The 24,561-nt window shown below is 49.6% G+C and overlaps 1 protein-coding gene across 5 annotated transcripts in view; it reads left to right on the top strand.

Annotated features, from left to right (window-relative positions):
• LOC125448657 (arrestin red cell) overlaps nt 1-24,561 on the top strand; it is a 144,608-nt gene that overhangs the window by 68,370 nt on the left and 51,677 nt on the right. The window contains exon 1 of one of the 5 annotated variants that reach the window (XM_059642616.1): nt 23,532-23,554. The exons of the other annotated variants lie outside the window; for them this stretch is intronic. The gene's annotated coding sequence lies outside the window, so the exon portion shown is untranslated. Of the gene's footprint in view, nt 1-23,531; nt 23,555-24,561 lie in introns of those variants that run through there. 5 annotated transcript variants of the gene reach the window in all.

The raw sequence follows: 24,561 nt of genomic DNA, 5'->3' as shown, positions 1-24,561 counted from the left end.
TCTTTTTTTTTATTTATTTTCAGCTGGTGATGTTTGAGTTCTGCTGTAGCATTTTATTTCCTCTTGTGCAGTCCGTTAAAACGGTAATAGATCTGATGACTAAGCTTGTGCTGGGTGGAGGTACAAGCCTGTGGCTTTTATTTAGCTGTGGGTGTATACTGCAGGTCTTTGTGCTGCTTTTGGGATTTTTTTTTTTGAACTGAATGCATTGCCAGCTCAAAGTCTTGCATGCCTCGAAAGTGACACCAATCTCAGTCCATGACCTGGTTTCTGTTTGACACATCTGCTACACCGTCTGAGCTCCAGGCACTATATAACATTTTAGTTTTTGAGCCCATGTCTGGCCTGAGCCTGACAAGCCAGGTGAGCATCAACAGTCCTCGGTAATCCTGCAGCAGGTTCTTGAGCAGGTAGGGTTAGGTCACCCACTTCAGTGCAGGATCTTCAGTTTCAGGCCTAGAGCCTTCAAGCCTTCCTGCTCCTCTGCTGCTGCTTGGCCTGCCGTGTTCGTCCAGCTCCACACCTGGTTATCGCGGATTCTCCAGCACCTGCAGTTCCTGTTATCTCAGTGCAGGACCAAGGGACTGCTGCACCATCAAGGAGAGAGGCCATTGGGTCTGTACCCCACCCTAACCTGCCCATCCCTGCACACTGTGGAGCAGTTTAGCACAGCCAACCCACCCTCACGCCACACTGCTTTGGACTAGCCAAAGATCGTGGTGTGGGAGAGCGTGGAATGCGCCCATCGTTTTGCATGTCTACATGTGACGCCCGGCAAACTTTCTCAAATGGCAAATTTGACAGGGTCCGGGTAATCTGTGTCATCTTAGTTGAACAGCAGTCTGTGGGATAGGGTGGGTGTAAGGAAAGAGCCCCCTCCTGTGTTCTGAAAGTATAGCCACAAGATTTTTTTTTAAACATTGTGAAACCTATTCATCTGAAGGAATATGGAGGGGGTGGGGGAGGCGGAATGTTTGTTTCTCTTACTGTGGACACAATTGGAAATTGCTGGAGAACCTCAGGAGGGCCTGGTAGCATCTGTGGGCTGGGGTTGGGGAGCAGAGTTAACGTTTTTGGGTCCAGTGACCCTTCTGCAGAGCTGATTAGCATGTACACCAACATTTCCCCAGCTGCAGAGTAAGTGGAGGACCCCACCGTGAGGGAAAGGAGAGAGAGAGTGTTGGGCAGACCAAGGACTGGGTAGAGGTGAGCCTGGGAGAATCACTAGCTGTTAGTGCTGTCTCACTGTGCTGGGGACCCACTGCTAACCACCTGAACTTCCATTCCCCTCTGGAGTTTACCATCCAGTAAAGGACATCAAGAACTTGCATGAATTTGGATTAGACCACCTTCTAAACCCCTGACCACTTCCATCTGGAGGGACGAGGTCAGGAGATGCATGGGAACACCAGCAAGTTCCCCTCCGATCCACCCCCCAGCCTGACTTGGAAATAAATTGGTCGTTCCTTCAGTGTTGCTGGATCAGAATCCTGGAACTCCCTCCCTGAGGGCACTGTGTGGGTTTCCCTACGCCAACTGCTCGTGAAGGCGGTGGTGGTGAGCTGCTTACTCGAGGGGTAGTTAGGGAGAGGGCAATAAATATGGGCCAGCCAGTAACATCCATGTGCTGTGAACGAGCACAAAATAACACAGCAAGGAGAGAATTGGGTCTGAAATTGTCGCATTTTCTTAATGTCTTGCGTTGCATAAAGCACATGTGACAGTGTGAGGGTAGTAACCCACTAGGTTGGCTTTGAGCTCTGCACCTCCAACTCATCCAACCCTCGGGACCCCAGTAGGCAGGTGTGGAGATGTCAATTCCTTTTGGGTTTTTTTTCTGAAAAATCTTTCCCTTGCTCCACCAAATTCTGTGACATGGGCTATAGCAGTTTGAGAAGGCACTTCACTGCCACCATCTCAAGGGCAGCTAGGGACGAGCGACGAATGCTGATCTCCACCAGAGATGCCCACGTCCACTGACTGAAGGTCAAAAAGAAAGGAAAGGGCCGCCCATTTTAAGACCGAGATGGGGAAGAACTTCCTTTCTCTGAAGACGGCAGTGAATCTGTGGAATTCTTCACTGCGGAGGGCTCTTGAGACCTAGGTTTTGTGTTGCTCGTGATGATGGGTTGGAGAATTGAACAAAGCTGACCCTTCAGAATAAGGGCTAGTAATTTATTTTCATTCGCAGAATATACACTCAGGTTTGGGGGTGCGGTGTGTGAGTCTGCTTCCAGCAGCGTGTACTACCTGATTGGGCAGTACTTGTTATCTATTGTCATTGTAAGGACCTGCGTTGGGGGAAAGCGAGTGGATATTGTGTTATTGAAGAATGAAACAAACACTATATTCCCGAGGCATGTCCGTGTCTGGTGTCATAGTGAAGGGGCCCTAACCAGCATGCTTCTGGGAGGGTGTCATGCCTCCAAGTGACCTGAGTTAAAATGGGGTAAAAGATGTTTAATGCAGGAGGTTCCCAGTTTATGAATAAAAACAGAAGTTGCTGGAAAAGCTCAAGGTCTGGCAGCATCTGTGAAGGAGAAAACAGCTAACCCTTCCTCAGAACTCATTCCTTAGATGACACTCTGTTCCTCAGAGCTCGTTCCTGATTTACTTGTTTAACCAGTTTATGAATGGTCCTACTTTAGTAATGTAATTCCGTACAGGGGTGTAATTTTGAACGTCTGACGCGCTAACATTTCCTATACTTTTTCCTGTGTTGTGCTCCACCTTCAGATCAAATGGATTAGGATAAATCCAAGATGTTGGATGGGAAAAACTTGTGGCTGTAGGAGCTTTCCTTTTTTTTGGCAGGGTACATTCCATGTTGGAGCTATTTTTTAAATTTTTTTTTTGGAGCAAATGCTGGCAAATGGGACTAGATTAATTCGGGATACCTGGTCAGTACGGACAAGTTAGGCCGAAGGGTCCATTTCCGTGCTGTACATCTCCTATGACTTTTTTACTTGCGTGGAATTAAGAGTGGGAGTAGGCAATTCAGCTTTCAAGCCCACTTCACTGTTTAGCATGATCATAGATAATCATAGAATCCCCACAGTGTGGAAACAGGCCCTTCGGCCCAACAAGTCCACACCAACCCTCAGAGCATCCCACTCAGATCCATTCCCCCTATAACCCACCGAATCTACGCATCCCTGGGCACTACAGGACAATTTAGCACTGCCAATCCACCCTAACCCGCACATCCCTGGGCACTACGGGACAATTTAGCACGGCCAATCCACCCTAACCCGCACATCCCTGGGCACTACGGGACAATTTAGCACGGCCAACCCACCCTAACCTGCACATCCCTGGGCACTATGGGACAATTTAGCACGGCCAACCCACCCTAACCTGCACATCCCTGGGCACTACGGGACAATTTAGCACGGCCAACCCACCCTAACCTGCTTACCCTTTGGTCTGTGGGAGAGAAACTGGAGGAAAAACACACAGACATGGGGAGAATGTGCAGACTTCACACAGGCAGTCACCTGAGGGTGGAACTGAACCCAGGTCCCTGGCGTTGTGAGGTAGCAGTGCTAACCGCTGATCCACTGTGCTGCCCCATCATGGCTGACCTCACCTTGGTCACCACTCCCCTTCCTGCTCCCTCTAGCCCTAAATCCCACTTTTCATCAGAAACCTCCCTGTTTCTTTGAATCTGCTGACTGATTCTTCTACCTCCACTGAACTCTGAGGCAGTGAGTTCCACAGACTCTCAACCCTCCTGAGAGAAGGAGTTTCTCCTCATCTCAGTTTTGAAACTGCCTTCTCTCACTCCATTTCTGTGCTCACTTGTTTGAGACTGAACATATGCTCTCTTATGGGACAATGTCCACATTATCAATTCCCCTTTATACAAATGAGCAGTACAGAAAAAGACGCCTTAGTCCAGCCTGTCCATGGCAGCCAGATATCCCAAATCAATCCAGTCCCATTTGGCCCATATCCCTCTTAAACCCTTCCTATCCATGTCCCAATCCAGATGCCTTTTAAATGCTGTAACTGTACCAGCCTCCCCCACCTCCTCTGGCAGCTCATTCCATACACACACCACCCTCTGTGTGGAAAAAGTCACCCCTCAGGTCCCTTTTACATCTTTTCCCCCACCTTAAACCTATGCCCCTCTAGTTTTGGATTCCCCTACCCTGGGGAAAAGACCCTAACTATTCTCCCTCTCCATGCCCCTCATGACCTTATAAATCTCTATAAGGTCACCCCTCGGCCTCTGATGCTCCAATGACCATATCCTCTTTTAAATACTTCAGTGGACAGGTACGAGGTTCCAGAATTGAACCCCTTCCACAAGCCAGGGTCATATGCTGTGATGGTTATTATGTCATCAATTTGTCTCTGAAAGGTACATGGACTGAGCGAGACGGAGTCCTGCATGTGGAAACGGACCCTTTGATCCAACCCATCCACGCTGACCATAATCCTAAAGTAGACTGGTCCCACCTGCCTGCGCTTGGCCCATATCCCTCAACATTTTCTTATTCATGTACTTATCCAAATCTCTTTCTTTTACACATTGTAACTGTACCAGCAATCACCACTTCCTCTGGAAGTTCATTCCACACACAAATGACACGATGCAACAGTGACAGTGCAGGGCAGTCCCTCAAAATGAAAGCCAGTCGCTCACCTTATTTTTAAAACCACTTACCTTGAGCATTCTGTTCAGTGCACCCGATCCCAGGGTGCATTTGATTTTTGATTCTTAAAAACGGTGCAAATCTCAGCGATCCTCCCTCTGGAATAAGCAGACGTGTGTGGAGCAAGGCCTGGAATAAAGGCACAATTGTGTTTCATGAACTAAGCTCTGTGCTGAGCAGGGGCCGTGGAATCAATGCAGTAATGATGTTTTTGTGCGTTATCTCTGTTTTTACGGGCTCTGTTCCGTTGCAGCACTCAAAATAATGAGTCGGAAAATTTAAAGCAATCTAATTCCTGATTGTGATGGCTAGTTTTCTGCAGAATGCTGAAAGCAGCCTGTTTAGAGTGGCTTTCCTTCCATGCCCACATGCCTGAACTTGTAAGATTATCTGTGGCTTTATAAAATGACACAGCAAACTTTTGTTTTAACTGACACCTCATGAGCCAGCACTCCTCTCGATAAACCGGCAAAAAGTATGTACCTCAAATACTGCAAAGTTTGCTGTGTTATTCTGCCTCAATAATTATAGTTTTCTAACTTATTGATCTCAATGCAAGTATGCTTGTTGTTCATTCGAGTGGCCACACATAATATCGACAGTTTTGAATCAACTTCTCAAATGGTGCGATGTCAATTGAAGGTGCGAATGAGAAACTTTCTGCTAGTAAACTTTTATTCAAGGCAAAGCTGCATTATTATTAAGTAACTTGCGCTGTAGATAAAGTATGACAGTGCTGGGCACACCCCTGTAATAAATTTCTATTACTTAGTGTATGTTTTTCCATTAGACCTCTTGATTATCCGAAACACTTCAACAGTAATGGCACACTCCTTGTCTCATGGGTGGCGGTGAATAATGTGTTTGCTGGACAAGCGTAAAAGGCAGAAGTGTGCAATGTTTTGATTGAATTGCTGGTTGTGTCTGTGTTGGAGAAGCACCTCCCATTCTAAGCCACGGAGATAATAGTAACAGCGGATGCTGGAGAATCCGAGATAACAAAGTGTGGGGCTGGATGAACACAGCAGGCCAAGCAGCATCTTAGGAGCAGGAAAGCTGACGTTTCGGGAAGTGTCTAGACCTGAAACGTCAGCTTTCCTGCTCCTAAGACGCTGCTTGGCCTGCTGTGTTCATTCTAAGCCACATGTTGCTTTCTTCCTTTTGGAAGGATATCACAGTGTGACTGCAGACAGCTCGGAGGTCTTGCTAAAACTACAAAACCCGCTAGTCGGGCCACAACTGTTGAACGGCTTTGCAGCCTCTTCTCTAAGGAAAGAGAGACTACCATTTGGAGGCAGTCCAGATAAGGCTCACTGAGCTGATGCCAGGGATGAGGGACGCTTATATGAGGAGAATTTGAGTAGATCGGGCCTGTACTCATTGGAGTTTTGAAGAATAAGAGGTCAGTTTTTTTTAAACAAAATACAGCCTGGAGGGGGACCCTTCGGCCCAACTTGTCCCTGCCGGCCAAGTTTCCCTAAATTAAACCGGTTGGTGACTCTGGGATTAGGGTGCACGCTCTATAAACTTAGCAGACTGTTGAGGAGAGATGTTAGGAAGCACCTCTACCCCCAGAAGGGGGTAGATATTTGGAATCTGTCTCTGCCACGCTCCCAGGCTGAAATAGCATGTGATAACATAGTGCAGAGCTGGATGAACTCAGCAGGCTGAGCAGGAAAGCTGATGTTTCAGGCCTAGACCCTTCTTCAGAAAAAAACCCACATGAACACCGATGTTATTTGAAGTCAGAGAGTCCATTCCTCAGTCTAATAACGGCAAGGAAGAAGCTGTTCTTGAACCTGTTGGTGCGTGTGTTCAAGCTTCTGTGTTTTCAGCCTGCTGGAAGAGAACAGCTGATGTATTTTCCATGGGTAACCCATTATGTCAATGGAGCCCATGGATTGGCCTCTGTGACGGCCTGGGCCTGTGCACACCAGCTACTGCAGTTTCTTACGCTCCCAGGCAGAGCAGTTGCTGTACCAGGTCGTGATGAACGCTGTCTGAGTGAGATTAAATTGGCTAGTGGCATCACAAGAGGAGTTAGATACAGTTCCTAGGGCAAAAGAGAAAGCAGGAAATGGGGCTGAGCTGGATGGTCATCCGTGATCCCGTTGAAGGGTGGAGCACTGTCTTATTTTCCACGTTTCCATGATGGGTTTATTTGTGTGTCCCCTGGCCAAACTGTATCTAACTCCTCCATGATGCCGCCATGGAGGCGATGGGCCGATGGGTCTCTTTAAGCAGGGCCTGATGGTATGAGCCACTCCTGCTCGGTTGGTCGCACTTGGTCGAGCAGAATCGGTCGTTACAGGTCTTCGTAATCGTGATGATCGAGCAGGAGAGTGGAGCCAGCCGTTCAGCAGAGAGAGAGAGAGAGAGAACCTGCCATGATATAGCGCCTTTCGCCAGCCCCCGCTCGCACACGCGTGCCACACCCGAAACGCCATGGCATCTTCTCGCACACAGCAAGATCCCGCAAATTGCAGAGCCATAGCCGCCGGATTTTATTCTTTCTGGGTGGGGGGGGGGGGTGCGATTTGCCCCCTCTCCTCCTACCCCATCCCCTCTCCCCGCCAGGCCTTCACATGACCACCGAATCACAGGACTGTAGCAGGACGGAAAGAGGCCACTCGGCCCGGCCTCCTCTGGCTTCTTCCCTCCTGCTCCCGGTCAACATTTCTCCGCCAGCTGGCATCGCTGCCAGTGGGATCCTGCTGTGCCCCACCCTACCGTTAACCTCCTCCCACGTTTTTAAAAGGTGTGACTTCTGTTTGCATTTTAAAATGCACTCTGTAGGGGTGGGGGCGGTCTCTGTACACGTTGATCGGGGAGTTACTGTCAGTCAGCACACTGGAGACAAACTCCAGTGTCTCGCCCCACCGCCCATGCTTCTGTTTTAAAACAAGCCGCCCTGGGATCCCACCATCAGCCTGGAGAGGACCAGCAGAGCCCTGAGGCAGGGGGCGAGCACTGAGAATGTCCATGTTCATGCTGCACTCAGACCCCTGAGTCTGTGTGTCTCACTCTCCCACACTCTGGCATTTACGCTCGCTCTCTTTCTCACACACACACATTCACGCACTGTCTCTCACACACACACATTCACGCACTGTCTCTCTCTCTCACACACACACACACATTCATGCACTGTGTCTGTCTCTTTCTCTCGCTCTCTCTCTCTCACACACAGTGCACTGTCTCTCTCACACACATATTCGTGCACTGTCTCTCTCAGACACACGCACACACATTCACGCACTGTCTCTCACACACACACATTCACGCACTGTCTCTCTCTCTCACACACACACACACATTCATGCACTGTGTCTGTCTCTTTCTCTCGCTCTCTCTCTCTCACACACAGTGCACTGTCTCTCTCACACACATATTCGTGCACTGTCTCTCTCAGACACACGCACACACATTCACGCACTCACACACATTCACGCACTGTCTCTCTCACACACACATGCACTGTCTCTCACACACACCACACATTCACGCACTCTCTCTCACACACACACATTCACGCACTGTCTCTCTCTCACGCACACGCACATTCACGCACTGTCTCTCTCTCACGCACACGCACATTCACGCACTGTCTCTCTCACACACACACACACACACGCACTGTCTCTCTCACACACACATTCACGCACTTTCTCTCTCACACACATTCACGCTCACTTGCGCTCTCTGTCTCTCACACACACACATTCACGCACTCTCTGTTGTGAGTGTGCGTCTCTCTGTCTATCCGTGAGTGTGTGCCTGTGTTTATTCTGGACAAACATAGCTATACCTCAGACTCTATCAACAAGCTTGACGAAGTGCGCATACTTTTTTTTCCAAACTAAGGACTTAAAATACTTGCAATGACGCACGGGCTGGCGTTGTTTTCAGCATTCGCTTCATGGTGACACAGAAACGGTAGACGGACGCAAAATGAACAGCTGATTGCCCCCGAGCGTACTCTCCCACAATCGCAGCATGGTAACTGCATACATCCCTCCCCCACCCCCAATCAGCTGCCCGGGCTCCTAGGGGGAAGTTTTAACAAGCACCAAGCACCCACCAAAAAAGACATGCATTTATGTCGTGCCTTTCTCAAGCACTGGGCTTTGTTCAGCACTTTGTGGAGAGTGAAGCGCTTCCTGAAGTGTAGTCACCGTGCGCTGTAGCAGTAGAGACCCCCAAACTGCGAGCACTTCACAGACAATACGGTACTTTAGTCAGGATCAGATCCCACCCATAGCTGCTGGTGGGTTTCAAATCCGATGAACAAGTGCGCCATTGTAAAACTAGAATTTTTAATCTAACCCCGCAGGAACTGGGAGAAAATGTTGAGGATGTACAGGACATTGGTGAGGCCTCTTCTGTGGCACGGTGCCCAGTCCTGGTCGCCGTGTTACAGGAAGCTGGAGAGGGTTCAGAAGAGATTTCCCAGGACGTTGCTGGGTATGGAGGGTTTGAGTTATAAGGGGATCCTGGATAGGCTGGGGCTTTCTTCACCGGAGTGTAGGAAGGTGGCCGGCCACCTTAATTGAGGTTTATAAAATAACGAGGGGCATGGATGAGGTGAGTGGTAGGTGTCTTTTCCCTGACATGGGAGATTTCAAGATTAAGGGGCACATTTTCACGGTGAGATGAGATCTATAAAAGACGTGGGGGCAAATATTTTACACAGAGTAGTGCGTGCGTGGAATGGACTTCCACAATAAGGGTGTGGGTACAGTTTCAACATTTTGAAGGTATTTAGAAAAGTGTGCGAGGGGGAAGGTTTGGAGGGAGGTAAGACTAGTTTGGGATTATGGTCGGCATGGACTGGTTGGACTGAAGGGTCCATTTCTGTGCTGTCGGCCTCTATGACTTAATGATTTTTGTGGAAAAAAGATTTAGTTTGCTTAATATTCTTTGAGGGAAGAGTAAATCTGCTGCCCTGGCCTGGTCTGGCTGACAGGTGATTCCAGTTCTGCAGCCAATGGGATTGTTTCTTAACTTGCCAGTGAAACGGCACTCGTGAGCCAGTCTGGCAAAGGGGCAGTGAGAGACAGGCAATAAGTGCAGGTCCAGCCCTCAATGCCCACGTCCCAAAGAAGGGGGGGAGTAACAGACAAGCATTGAAACCTCTTTTGGAACACTGCCTTCAATTCTGCTCTCCCTGCTTATATTAAAAAAAATGTTGAACTTGAAACGGATCCAGAAAAGATTTACAAGGATGTTGCCAGGGTTGGAGGGTTTGAGCTACAGGGAGAGGCTGAGCAGACAGGGGCTATTTTCCCTGGGGCATCAGAGGCCAAGGGGTGACTTTTTTTTAATAGAGATTTGAGAAATCATGAGGAGCCTGGATAGGGTGAATAGACAAGACCTTTATCCCCAGAGTGAAGAACTAGAGGGGCATAGGTTTAAGGTGAGAGGGAAAGATTTACAAAGGAGCAACTTTTTCACACAGAGGGTGGTGTGTCTGCAGAATAAGCTGCCAGCAGAAGTGTGGAGGCTGGTACAGTTAGGCATCTGGATGGGGACATGAACAGGAAGGGTTTAGAGGGATATGGGCCAAATGCTGGCAAATGGGATTGGATTAATTTAGGATATCTGGTTGCCATGGACAAGTTGGACCAAAGGGTCTGTTTCCTTGCTGTATATTTCTGTGATTCTAGGACAAAGACCAAAGCTCCCAATTCCATGTGGCATTGAGGGATAAGTGCTGAACGGGACATCGGGCAGAGCTCCCAGGTGGTGTCCCAGTTGAGTGGGTGTCTGCAATAGGGAAGGGGGTCCCAGTTTCCGACCAAACCCTCTACCTCGGGTGTAAAATGAGCAAATTTCAAACCCAGCCCTGGCTGCTTCCCAATCAGCGAGCCGCTATTCTCAGTTTTGCAGCCGCCTTACCCAGCACTGTCAGCTATTGGCATTTGGCAGGGACTGCACGCTCACCTTCGCTCAATGACCTCCTCTCTCTCTCGCCCTCTCCCCCTCTCCTCACTCTCACTCACACTCTCACTCACTCACTCACTCTCACACTCACTCTCACACTCACTCTCACACTCACTCTCACACTCACTCTCACACTCACACTCTCACTCTCACTCACACTCTCACTCACTCACTCACTCTCACACTCACTCTCACACTCACTCTCACACTCACTCTCACACTCACACTCACACTCACACTCTCACTCTCACTCACACTCACACTCACACTCACACTCACACTCACACACCGTGGGCATGGGAGACAGATTGAAGGAAAGAACAGGACTCCTGCAGAATGCTCCAGCGAAGCAGGACTCCCACTTAGTTACTCCAGAAAGAATGGGAATTCGTTTTATTGCCACATTGTACCCATGTGAGTACAGGAGATTTTACAAGTTGTCGCTCGCAATGCCAGCTTGGGTACAAAGGTGCAGATTCTTCTATACAAATTCTTGAGGGCAATAAGGAGAGGTGTGCATTGCCATAGCACCTTTCACATCCAGCAGGCAGCTGGGAGCACTCAGCAGCAGTGTGCACTGTTGAAGTTGATGACTAGACTTTGCAGAGGATGTGTGAGAGACCTGTATTGACTGACTGGTAAAGATTAACTCAGCCCGATCTGCTCAGCCTTTCGATCGTTAGTGCCTGTGGGATCTTGTTGCACCTGTTGGAGGGTAGGTACAGTGTGATTTTGTTTTTGCAGAAAGGTGTGATGGGTATCTGTTTAGCTGAGCACAGCTCACTGGCTTTTATCATCACTTCAACCACAGGAGCCTCACTCTGGGTCCTGCAGAAAATGTAATGTTTCTGGTTTTTTTTATTTTGGAGCTGTTTTATTGATCGCTAGCCTTGTTTTCTATTTGTCTCTGTATCTGCTGTTCTTATACTTTACAAATGCACGGCTGCTCTCCCCTAGCTGACCCCGTGGAAGGTATAGTGCCCATTGTGACCTGAGGGGATTTCATGGCTCTCTGCCTCCTGTGGAGGGTAGAATCGTAGAATCCCCCTGGTGTGGAGGGGCAGGCCATTCAGCCCAATGAGTCCACACTGACCTTGTGAACGTCATCCCACCTAGACTCTCACCCTGCACCCGATCCCTGTGACCCTGCATTTCCCAAGGCTAACTCACCGAGCACGCACATCCCTGGAGACGACAGGGCAATTTAGCCTGGCCAATCCACCCTAACCCGCGCATGTTCAGATTGTGGGAGGAAACTGTGCTGGAATGAGTAAGTGTAATGACAAATGTTCAGAGCTGGGTGACCATATAGAGGTTCATAAAATCATGAGGGGCATGGATAGGGTGAATAATGAAGGCCTTCCCCCCCAGGGTAGGGGAGTCCCAAACTAGAGGGGCATAGGTTTAAGGTGACGGAGGGAAAGGTTTAAAAGGGACCTGAGGGGCAACTTTTTCATGCCGTGTATGTGTGGAATGAGCTGCCAGACGACATGGTGGGCATTGATACCTGGATGGGTACACGAATAGAAAGGGTTTGGGCCAAATACTGGCAAACATGACGAGATTGGGATATCTAGTCAACGTGGAAGAGTTGGATCGGAAGGCCTGTTTCCGTGCTGTACATCTCTATGATTCAATGACCATTGGCCTAACCCCTCTTTAGTGTGTGTGTGTGTGTGTGAGAGAGAGAGAGAGAGAAGGGGGCAACTGGTGTGGATTAAGGTCACCACGCTTCAGGCAAGGGGAGAGGTTGAGAAGGCGAGTCCTTTCAGTTGGTGCAGGAATTGAACCCACAGTCTTCATCGCACACAAGCCAGCCAGCCGTCCAACCAACTGAGCTAACCAGCCTAGAAGGAGATGTTTGCGTTGATGGTAGCACAGCGAGATTGCTCCCTGCGATGAAGCGGTGACTTGTCATATGATAACTCGAGAGTTAGAGTCACGGAATCATGCAGCCCGGAAACAGACCCTTCGGCCCAGCCAGTCCGTGCCAACCGTAATCCCAAACTAAACTGGCCCTACCTGCCTGTTCCTGGCTTATATCCCTCAGAATATTTCACATTCATGTACTTATCCAAGTATCTTTTCAGCAAAACTGTACCCACATCTACCACTTCCTCTGGAAGTTCATTCCACACACCAACCGCTGTGTTTCTAAAAAAAAGATGAAATCTTTCTCCCGTCACCTTTTGAAAAAATATGTTCCTCACTGGAACTCTATTTGTCGGAAGGCAGAGCTGTCGGTGGCTGTGATTTTCGATCCCTTGGTTCCAGAGCTCTGGAATTCCCTCCCTGTACTGACCGATTCTCTACCTTTTAGTCTTAAGACGGTCCCTAGAGCTGCGCTCTCTGACATGAGGGATACTCAACAGTAACACTGCGCTTGGGTTGATATCGACACAGTTGGCAATGAAATCTTTGAAGAAACAATTTAGCAAGGTCGACCTCATTGCAAGAGGATTGGTCGGTGGGGATTGGAGGATAATTCACCACCCGATATCAGCCACGGACTGCAGCGGGCTCAAGAAGGCAGCTCACCCCCACCTTCTCGAGGCATCTAGGGATGGGCAGTAAATGCTGGCTGGGCCCATGAATGAATTGTAAATGTAACATCCGCACTGTGCTGCCATCTAACACCGTGATGATACAGTATGGTAGCAATGGGCAGGTTCCTAGCTCCTAACCCTTATCCATCACCCAGTGTTTCTTTCCTATGTGCTTGAATAATCACTGCCCTCCAACTGTTTACCGTATCCATTCACTGATACCACTATCAGAGGTACTATCTTTCAGATTAAATGTGGTCTGCGTTGGCAAGCGAACAATGTGTGTTAGTTGCTTGGCCCGTCGAGACATTAACCGCCTCAACCTCTCCACCCCTCTCACCCACTCCAACCTCTCCCCCGCAGAACGGGCAGCCCTCCGCTCCCTCCGCTCCAACCCCAACCTCACCATCAAACCTGCAGACAAGGGTGGTGCAGTGGTAGTATGGCGCACTGACCTCTACATCGCCGAGGCCAGACGCCAACTCTCCGACACCACCTCCTACCGCCTCCTCGATCATGACCCCACACCCGAGCACCAAACCATCATCTCCAACACCATTCATGACCTCATCACCTCAGGGGACCTCCCACCCACAGCCTCCAACCTCATTGTTCCCCAACCCCGCACAGCCCGTTTCTATCTCCTTCCCAAAATCCACAAACCTGCCTGCCCTGGTCGACCCATCGTCTCAGCCTGCTCCTGCCCCACCGAACTCATCTCCACCTATCTGGACTCCATTTTCTCCCCTTTGGTCCAGGAACTCCCCACCTATGTCCGTGACACCACCCACGCCCTCCACCTCCTCCAGGACTTCCAATTCCCTGGCCCCCAACACCTCATATTCACCATGGACGTCCAGTCCCTGTACACCTGCATTCCGCATGGAGATGGCCTCAAGGCCCTCCGCTTCTTCCTGTCCCGCAGGCCCGACCAGGCCCCCTCCACCGACACTCTCATCCGCCTAGCGGAACTCGTCCTCACACTCAACAACTTCTCTTTTGACTCCTCCCACTTCCTACAGACTAAGGGGGTGGCCATGGGCACCCGCATGGGCCCCAGCTATGCCTGCCTCTTTGTAGGTTACGTGGAACAGTCCATCTTCCGCACCTACACAGGCCCCAAACCCCACCTCTTCCTCCGGTACATTGATGACTGTATCGGCGCCGCCTCTTGCTCCCCAGAGGAGCTCGAACAGTTCATCCACTTCACCAACACCTTCCACCCCAACCTTCAGTTCACCTGGGCCATCTCCAGCACATCCCTCACCTTCCTGGACCTCTCAGTCTCCATCTCAGGCAACCAGCTTGTAACTGATGTCCATTTCAAGCCCACCGACTCCCACAGCTACCTAGAATACACCTCCTCCCACCCACCCTCCTGCAAAAACTCCATCCCCTATTCCCAATTCCTCCGCCTCCGCCGCATCTGCTCCCACGATAAGACATTCCACTCCCGCACATCCCAGATGTCCAAGTTCTTTACAGGCCCCAAGATGACATTCCACATTAAGCAGAGGTTCACCTGCACATCTGCCAATGTGGTATACTGCATCCACTGTACCCGGTGCGGCTTTCTCTACATTGGGGAAACCAAGCGGAGGCTTGGGGACCGCTTTGCAGAACACCTCCGCTCAGTTCGCAACAAACAACTGCACCTCCCAGTCGCAAACCATTTCCACTCCCCCTCCCATTCTCTTGATGACATGTCCATCATGGGCCTCCTGCACTGCCACAATGATGCCACCCGAAGGTTGCAGGAACAGCAACTCATATTCCGCCTGGGAACCCTGCAGCCATATGGTATCAATGTGGACTTCACCAGTTTCAAAATCTCCCCTTCCCCCACTGCATCCCTAAACCAGCCCAGTTCATCCCCTCCCCCCACTGCACCACACAACCAGCCCAGCTCTTCCCCCCCACCCACTGCATCCCAAAACCAGTCCAACCTGTCTCTGCCTCCCTAACCGGTTCTTCCTCTCACCCATCCCTTCCTCCCACCCCCAGCCGCACCCCCAGCTACCTACTAACCTCATCCCACCTCCTTGACCTGTCCGTCTTCCCTGGACTGACCTATCCCCTCCCTACCTCCCCACCTACACCCTCTCCACCTATCTTCTTTGCTCTCCATCTTCGGTCCGCCTCCCCCTCTCTCCCTATTTATTCCAGTTCCCTCCCCCCATCCCCCTCTCTGATGAAGGGTCTAGGCCCGAAACGTCAGCTTTTGTGCTCCTGAGATGCTGCTTGGCCTGCTGTGTTCATCCAGCCTCACATTTTATTATAATGTGTGTTAGTTACTGTTTGAAGTCTCAGGAGAAAGGTTTGGGTTTTTTCTTGACTGTTTTAACCTGCTCAGAGGCGTCAAGGCACAGGTTCTGGCACATGTGCGCCTTGAACCCTGGGCATTCTGACTCAGAGGCAGGGACGCTACCACAGCACCAGAAGGGCCCTTGAGGATGACATCCCTCAGTCAGCATCGCTGTAAACATGAGCTGGACCACTGCCCCCGTTGCGGGAGCAGTGGGTGTGTCTGGGACATCTCCCTCCCTACGGCTGTTTGGTAAACGAGTTGGTCCTGGGATCTGTTCAGGACAAGGATCCGGTTGCAGGGCCGGAGCCCCATTCGGTAGATTCCTTGTTGTGGTTTCCAGCTTCACAATTACACATGCAAATCCAAATGATTTGAATAAGGTGGCTTTTGTATTTGACATGAATGATACTTTGTAAGGGAAACATGAAAATATAGCAGAGCATTAGGACGGCTGTCTCTCTCTCTCTCTCTCTCTGTCTCTCTTCCGCACCCCCCCCCCCTCCCCCCCCACAATGCAGGCCTTCTGTCTTTCTTCCCATATCCTTAGCCATAAGAACAATACTTAACTTCTTGAAAACACATTGATTTGGCCCCAACTGCTTTCTATGTAAGTGGATTCTACAGGCTCCCCACTGTCGGGGGGGGTGGGTGGAGCGCGGGGGAGAAGAGAGTTCTCCTTATCTCATTCCAACCCCATCTCCTTTAGTCTGTGACACCTCAATCTGGGCTCCCCCACCCCCTCATCATTGGGAACGTCCTTGCTGCATCTCCCCTGTCCAGTCCTGTGAGAATTTGATCGGTTTCTATGAAAGACACCCACCCCCCCCAATCCCCAATGAATGTAGTCTTAACCAATCCAGTCTCTCCTTGTATGTCACTTCTGCCACCCCAGGAACCCCAGTGGCTGTGGGTCTGGTTAATCTTCTCTGCACTCCCTTAGTGTTCCTTAGTGCTTTCGGATGTGAAACTACACTATTTTCTGTTCATTTGGTCACTAGGACAAGGTATTTCTTGCATGTGGCCTATGTGTGACTCCCAACCCACAGCGACCACTCTTAATGGCACTCTGAAATTTGTCGCCAAGCCTGCTCCATCCAAGGGGAACGGGGCGACAGCTAACAAGTGCCCCAGCAATGCCCACTCCCTGTGGTGGAATAAAAATGAAGGAACTTCCATTTGAAAGTTTGCCCTTGTTTTCCAATCCCTGTGCGGTCTCAGCCCCTGTCTATCACTATAGGTCTGTTCAGCTCTGTAAACCTCCCAGGATGCTTACCCCCTCTCATGGAGTCATAGTGTAGTGAAAGAGACCCTGTGGGCCATCGCTTCCATGCTAGTCACCAAGCATCCATCCATTCAACTCCCATCTCCTAGCAGTTGGCCCTTAGCTCTGTGCGCTATAGCCTTTCAAATGCTTGTTTGAATAGTTGTGCATTCGCGCTAACAAATTCCAGTTGTGCGTCAAGATGTCGGAGTAACCCGGGATGCGGAAGGGATGGGTGAAAATCATAATCAAACCTGTTGCCAGTGGGTCTGGAGTCACATGTAACCCACACCTGCTGGCTTTCATAGCGAGCAGAATTGAGTTTCGGAGGAGGGATGTCTTGGTGCAGTTATATTGGACCTTGGAGAGGCCACACCTTGAGTGTTGTGTGCAGTTTTGGTCGCCTTGTCTGTGGAAGGACATTCTTGCCACTGAGGGAGTCCAGCAAAGGTTCACCAGACATTCCCAGGAATGGCAGGAGTGACATATGAAGAAAGACTTGATGGACTGGGCTTGTGCTCGCTGGAATTTTAAAAGAATGAGGGGGGTGGATCTCATTAGAAACATATGAAATCCGAGTGGGACTGGACAGGCTAGATTTGGGGGAAAAAAGTTCCCAATGTTGGGCAAGTCCAGAACTAGGGGACTGCAGCCTGAAAATGAGGGGTAAGCCGTTCAGAGCTGAGATAAGGATGTGTTTCTTCCCTCAGAGCCTGTGGAATTCTCTCCCACAGGAAGGTGTCGGGAGCAGTTTGTTGGATATATTCAAGAGGGAGCTGGAGGTGGGCCTTGCAGCTAATGGGATCAAGGGGTGTGGAGAGAAAGTGGGAATGGGATACTGAGGCTGCATGATCAGCCATGGTCATATTGAATGGTGGAGCAGGTTCGAAGGGCTGAATGGCCCACTCCTGTAGACCTATATTTTCTTTGTTTCTGTTTCATTCCCCGAAGGACGCCAGTGGCAATTGTTTTTGATGATCAGGCTTAGGGAGGGAAAGGAAAAATTTGCTGAATTATGTCAACCTGGGGCAGGGGCCTTTGTAGCATTTCTTGGGAGCTTGCTTCAGGTCCTGGTTAATCATAGAGCTGAAGAAACGGTCCTGATTTCACACTGCTTGCAAGATGCTGCCTGACACGGCCAGCTCTGCAGCAGCGGTGGGGGGGGGGGCGCGGATGGGGAAGATCTGTTCTCACAGCGTGTGCCCCACTGTCTGGAGAACTGACGAAGGGGAGGTCACAGAGAAACTGGTAAAGCTCTGAACTGGACTCTGGCCTGGGGAGCCAACGACCACGGGGTCACAGAGAAGGCTGTGTGCACTCAGATACAGAGCCCTTAGCTGAATAAAAACCAAAGAACTGCGGATGCCGGCAACTCCAGCAATTTCTGTTCTTGCTTGTGAAAACTCAGCATGCCTGACAGCTCTGAGAAAGGGTCACTGAACTGGCAATATTAACTCTCTCTCTCTCTCTCTCTCCATCTCTCTCTATCTCTCTCTCTCTATCCCTCTCTCTCTCTCGCTCACCCACTCTCTCTATCCCTCTCTCTCTCCCTTTCCCTCTCTCTCTCTATCCCTCTCTCTCTATCCCCCTCTCTCTCTCTCTATCTCTATCTCTCTCTCTATCCCCCTCTCTCTCTCTATCCCCCTCTCTCTCTCTATTCCCCCCCCTCTCTATCTCTCTCTCTCTCTCTATCCCTCTCTCTCTCTCTCTCTCACACACACACACTCTCTCTCCTTCTCCCTCTCTCTCTCTCTCCCCCCACACCCCACGCTCTCTCTCTCTCTCGCGCTCTTGCTTGCTCTCTCTTCCGGACCCATTGCATATCTGCTGCTTTTTAGTTTTGTCTATTTTTATTTGTCAAGTCTTGATTGCTGACATGATCCTTAAGAATATATTTATAGCCTGCCCCTCATCTTCCATGTTGCAGTAAATGTTTTAATGACCCATACCTATGGGACCAGGAATGTGGGAATTGTTCGGATATTCCAGCAAATCGATGTAAAATCACACACTGAGTAATGGAAACGTAATGCAGGGTGTATGCACATCACTGTTATACTTTACTTCCAGCATAAATCACTTTACCTTGAACAAAACTTCGTGTTAAGAGGGTCTTTGTACTCATACTGTCATCTGACTACTCAGATATTCGATATCGTTTGGAGTATTGATATGCAGAGGGATCTGGGTGTGCAGGTCCACAGATCACTGAAGTTGGCAGCGCAGGTAGATGAGGCAATATAAAAGGGCTAAAGCTGGCTTACCTTCATTGGAAAGGGCATTGAGTATAAGGACAGACAAGCTAGGCTGCAGCTTTGAAGAATTCCAGTCAGGCCACACTTGGAATATCGAGTACGGCTCTGGTCATTACACTAGCAGAAGGATGTGGATGTTGTGGGGAGGGTACAGAAAAAGTACGGCAGGATGTTGCTCTGTGTCGGGGGATTTTAGCTATGACGGAAGGTTGGATAGAGACTGGGTTTGTTTTCACTGGAATGCAGGAGGATGAGGGGTGACCTGATAGGAGTTTATAAGATTATGAATGGTACGGATAGGGTGGAAAGTATGAGGCTTTTTCCCAGGGAGGAGGGGTCAATTACTAAGGGATATGGGTTCAAGGTTCAGGGGGTGGGGGCAGGTGTGGGGGTAGTTTACAAGGGATGTGTGAGGCATATTTTTCATACAAAGGGTGGTGAGTGCCTGGAACGCACTGCCAGAGGAGGTGGTGGAAGCAAACACAATAGCAGCTTTCAAGAAACACCGGGAAGAATACTCCAGTAGGAAGGGAACAGAGGGATATGGGTCCTTTAGTGTTTTAGTATGCAAGGACAAAATGTGCCGGCACAGGCTGGGAGGGCTGAAGGGCCTGTTCCTGCACTGTATTGTTCTTTGTTCCTTGATAATGCACTAAACTTCCTGTATTTCAGGTATATAAGTTTTGCTGGTTATCCAGAGTGCCGGTTTATAGGGTGACATTGAAAATAAAATTTGCTACACTCTCTTTCCCTTTTTTGATAGACCTCATCTTTCCACATTTTATCTCAATAATGATCCCGGTACGGAGGGAATGTCTTATGAGCAAAAGCTAAACAAGTGGGGACTCTACTCCCTGGACTTTCAAAGAGTGAGGTGATCTAATTGAAACATATTAAGGGGCTTGGCGGGGTCAATGATGAGAGGATGTTTTCCCCCCTGGGAGGGTCTACGGTCAGACGATACAGCCTTTGAATAAATGGGTGCCAAATTAAGACTGAGATGGGGAGATGCAATCAAGGCTGATATGTTTCTCGACAGCATTCTCCTGCCTTCTGCCCATTACCATGTCCTTTATCCACTCCCACACCCGTAGCCTTGTTATCACAAGAGATAATAGGAACTGCAGATGCTGGAGAATCTGAGATAACGCGGTGTAGAGCTGGATGAACACAGCAGGCCAAGCAGCATCAGAGGAGCAGGAAGGCTGACACTTCGGGCCTAGACCCTAGGCCCGAAACGTCAGCTTTCCTGCTCCTCTGATGCTGCTTGCCCTGCTGTGTTCATCCAGCTCTACACCTTGTTATCACAAGAGCTGCTTTCTGCACAGCCAAGTCATTCTCACTCCATCAGCAACTGTTGATTCACTCTGGCTCTCTATTATCCTGCCTCGAAGACATGCGATGTGAACTCCTTGTCACAGAGAGCTGTGGGGGCAGAGTCCTTGTGTATATTGAAGGCTGAGACAGAGATTCCCGATCGGCCGGAGAATCGAGGTGGGCAGGGACAGTGGATGAGAGGAATGCCGGCTCAGCTGCTATTGAATGGCAGAGCAGCCTTGAGGGGCCGAATGGCCTGACCATGTTCCTGTTCCAGACGGTGGGCAGACCTGGGGCTGGGCTTGGGTAGCTTTGATTTAAGATTTTATCCAAACGGCGATGCCAGAGGATAGTGCAGGTTCCATTTGCCCTGACATAGACCCCAGCCGACTGAGATCTCCTCCAGACTCGACCAAAACTTTGTGTTGTGCACCATCATTGAGGCTACAATTTGGAAAATCCCCTTGGGTTTTTGTGGCGTGTTTGTTTTTTTGAAAAAAATTTTCTAAAGAAGAAAATGCAAGTTAATTTTTGGGGCATGATCCTTTTGAACTTGTCACTGGTGAGTAGGCGTTTCTGGAGAAAGGTCATTAGCACGCTTCCGTGATCCCTGGAATGAACCAGTTTGCAGGCTCCAAAGCGTCGGTAATCATTTCATGAACAACCGCATTTAGTTTTGCATGGCTGGCTGTCTCGGAGGGAGCAATGCAAATTCTTAGGGAAATCCGCAGCCGAAATGATAAAATGTTTGTCGCAAACAGAAAATCACGTGGGGAAACTCAGCAGGTTCTGGAAGTAACTGTGGAGAGAGAGAGAGGGAAGGAGAAACAGAGTTAACATTTTGTGTCCAGTGACCTTTCTTCAGAACTGATTGTAGCCAGGAAAAGGGGAGGAGGGGTGAGTGATAGAGTCAAACAACATTTGTTTATTCAAACACTATAGTCATAGGAGCTGTACAGCGCGGAAACAGACCATTCGGCCCAACCCGTCCATGCTGACCCAGATATCCTAAATTAATCTAGTCCCATTTTCCAGCATTTGGCCCATATCCCTCTAAACAATTCCAGTTCATGTCTCCATCCAGGTGCCTTTTAAATGCTGTAACTGTACCAGCCCCCACCACTCCCTTTGGCAGCTCATTCCTTATGCACATCACCCTCTGTGTGAAAAAGTTGCCCCTGGGGAAAGGGCCTTGACTATTCACTCTATCCATGCCCTTCATGATTTTTTAAACCTCCATAAGGTCACTCCTCAATGTCTGATGCTCCAAGGAAAATAGCCCCAGCCTATTCAGCCTCGCTGCAGCTCAAGACCTCTCAGCCTGGCAACATCCTGGAAAATCTTTCCTGCACTCTTTCAAGTTTCACAACATCTATCCTGGAACCCAGAGAGCGCTAGCAGCACTAGAACAGATAAAGGGATGGATAATAGAGAGCCAGAGTGAATCAACAGTTGCTGATGGAGTGAGAATGACTTGGCTGTGCAGAAAGCAGCTCTTGTGATCACAAGGTGTGGAGCTGGATGAACACAGCAGGGCAAGCAGCATCAGAGGAGCAGGAAAGCTGACGTTTCGGGCCTAGGGTCTAGGCCCGAAGTGCCAGCCTTGCTGCTTGGCCTGCTGTGTTCACCCAGCTCTACACCTTGTTATCTCAGATTCTCCAGCATCTGCAGTTCCTACTATCTCTTGTGATAACAAGGCTACGGGTGTGGGAGTGGATAAAGGACATGGCAGTAAGTGTTCAGGCCCTAAAATTATTGAACTTGATATTGAGACTTGAAGGCTGAAGGGCTCCCCAAGCTGAAAATGAGGTGCCGAAGATCTCTGTCACATTATTTACATTGGTAATGTCACAGAACTAATTATAGGCATGCCCAGGTTTACACTTGGGTAAAGTGGGCATTAAATTCAAATTGCTCTGAGTAATGACACGATGACATAATTAGCAAGCATTTTTACAAAATTTCTAATGATGACCTAGGGCCTTTCCTTTTAAGGATTCAAATAAGACCATAAGATGTAACAGCATAACCAGGCCATTTTGACCCATTGAGTCACCTCCACCATTCCATCATGGCTGATGTGTTCCTCAACCCCATTCCCCTGCCTTCTCCCTGTAACCCTTGACTGGCCCCCTTACCAATCAAGAACCTACCTATCTCTGTCTTAAAGATACCCAATGCTTTAGCCTCCACAGCTCCCTGGGGCATTGGGTTTCCAAGATTCACCACGCTCTTAGTGAAGAAATTCCTCCTCATCTCAGTCCGTCCATTCACTCTTCATTCATGTCTCCTCCTGGTAGAAACGTCCTCTCCATATCTACTCCATCCAGGTCCCACAGTATTCTGTAAGTTTTGATCAGATCTCACCCTCCTCCATCCTTCTAAACTTCATCGAGTGCAGACACAGAGTCCTCGACCCCTCCTCATATGACACACCCTTCATCCCCGGGATCATTCCTGTAAACCACCTCCGACCTCCCCCTCCAAGGCCAGCATGTCCTTCCTTAGATACAGGGCCCAAAACTGCTCACAGTATTCCAAACGCCGGCCTGACCAGAGCCTTGCACAACCTCAGCAGTACATACTCTGCTCCTGTGTTCTAGCCCTCTCGGAATGAATGCTAGCATCATATTTTACCATCCAAACTGCTAAATAAACGGCCCTTTAACCTTAGGAGAATCCGGAACTCCCAAGTCCCTTTTATGCTTCCAATTTCTAAAGCCTTTCCCCACTTGGAAAACAGTCTATTATTCCCACCAAAGTGTATAACCTCACCCACACGGTCTTCCATCTGCAGGCATTGCCTGGTCTGGACTGTATCTGACTCTAGACCAATAGCAACGTGGCTGAGATAACAGGTGTAGAGCTGGATGAACACAGCAGGCCAAGCAATATCCAGACCCGAAACATCAGCCTTCCTGCCTCTCTGATGCTGCTGTGTTCATCCAGCTCCCTCCAGCATCGGCAGTTCCGACTATCTCAGCATCAAGGCTGGCTGTGCATTGAAGGGTCTCCAGCAAGTTGAAGCGTGATTGCAAACAGTAAACTAGGGGAGATGCAACAATTAATAGAAAAGAGAAAGCTTCCTGGTCTTCTGGGGCTGCCTGTAACTGAACTCGCCTCCTCCGTGCCTTATCTCTGTCACCATCCGTGGTCAGTTCTATTTTGGTTGCATCCTGTGTTAAGATGTGGGTCTGAGAGCAGCGTGTTCCACTGCAGACCAGACACCGCCCTGCTCCGTTGAATCTTGTGCAGCTCAACAAGTTCGTACCACTTCTTTTTATTTTGCAACCGTGTGTCTCATGCTCATATCTTTCGATCCTCCGTTTGGCCCCCAAGAACTGTACGTAACTCCTTCTTAGAAACATTCAGCGTTTCTGCGACAAGAGTTCCACCAACTTCCCCACTCTCTGGGTGAAGACATAGTCAATCCTTCTGGCCCTAGGCACAACATCTTTTGTGTGTGTGTGTGTGTGTGTGTGTGTGTGTGTTGGTGGGGGGGAGGGGGGGCGGTGGACGCAGGGAAGGTTCCTGTCATTTTGCTATCATTAAGCTGCGCAGACTGCAAACGGTTAGGAAAGCCTGAGGTCTAGAGGGGTGTCCCATCAATGCAAGTCTGATTTCTTTTCAATGAAAGAGTGCATTTTTTTTTTAGGGCGAGCAAGCGGTGTTACGGCCCTGGGGAGAGAGTTGGGGGTGGACTGCGTGCTCTTTTGACTTTGCCTGGCTTGTGCACCCTTGTTTGAAATTTTTTTTATCTTTCACTGAGCGTGATGTGCTCAAGTCGGTCACAAGATGTTTTGTCTGTTGTACTGCAGGGTTACCGAGTTTGGTGGCGACCCCAGCTCTGTGGAGGGTCAGTCACCGCTCTGTGAGGCCCTGACCCTCACACTTCACCCCCCCCCCCCCCCCCATCCCCCCGACCCCGCCGAGCATCGGTATCAGGCCGGGTGTAGCGACAGAATGGAACCCGAAAGCACCACGGGCTCTGCATGTTCGAAACGAAAAGCTCAGCAGGTCTCCGACTGGAGTTGACGTTTCCTCCAGAACTGATGGCAGCGAGGAAGATGTTGGTTTTTATGCAGAAGCTAAAAGGGGTGCAAGGGGGTACAGAGCCCAGGGAGAAGAACAGTCGGGCACAGAAAGGAGTGGACAACAATCTGGCTAGGAAGGAAATAGATATTCATGGGGACTGTTAGTGGCTAAAAACGGACTGTGCAGTAGCGGCAGACTGTGTTAAAAGGGCCTGGTATGTACCGTTAGCGTAAGG

The sequence above is a fragment of the Stegostoma tigrinum genome, chromosome 45 (assembly GCF_030684315.1).
Source record: "Stegostoma tigrinum isolate sSteTig4 chromosome 45, sSteTig4.hap1, whole genome shotgun sequence".
NCBI lineage: Eukaryota > Metazoa > Chordata > Chondrichthyes > Orectolobiformes > Stegostomatidae > Stegostoma > Stegostoma tigrinum.
The sequence above is the reverse complement of the archived record's forward strand: the minus strand, read 5'-3'. Positions and strand labels throughout refer to the sequence as shown.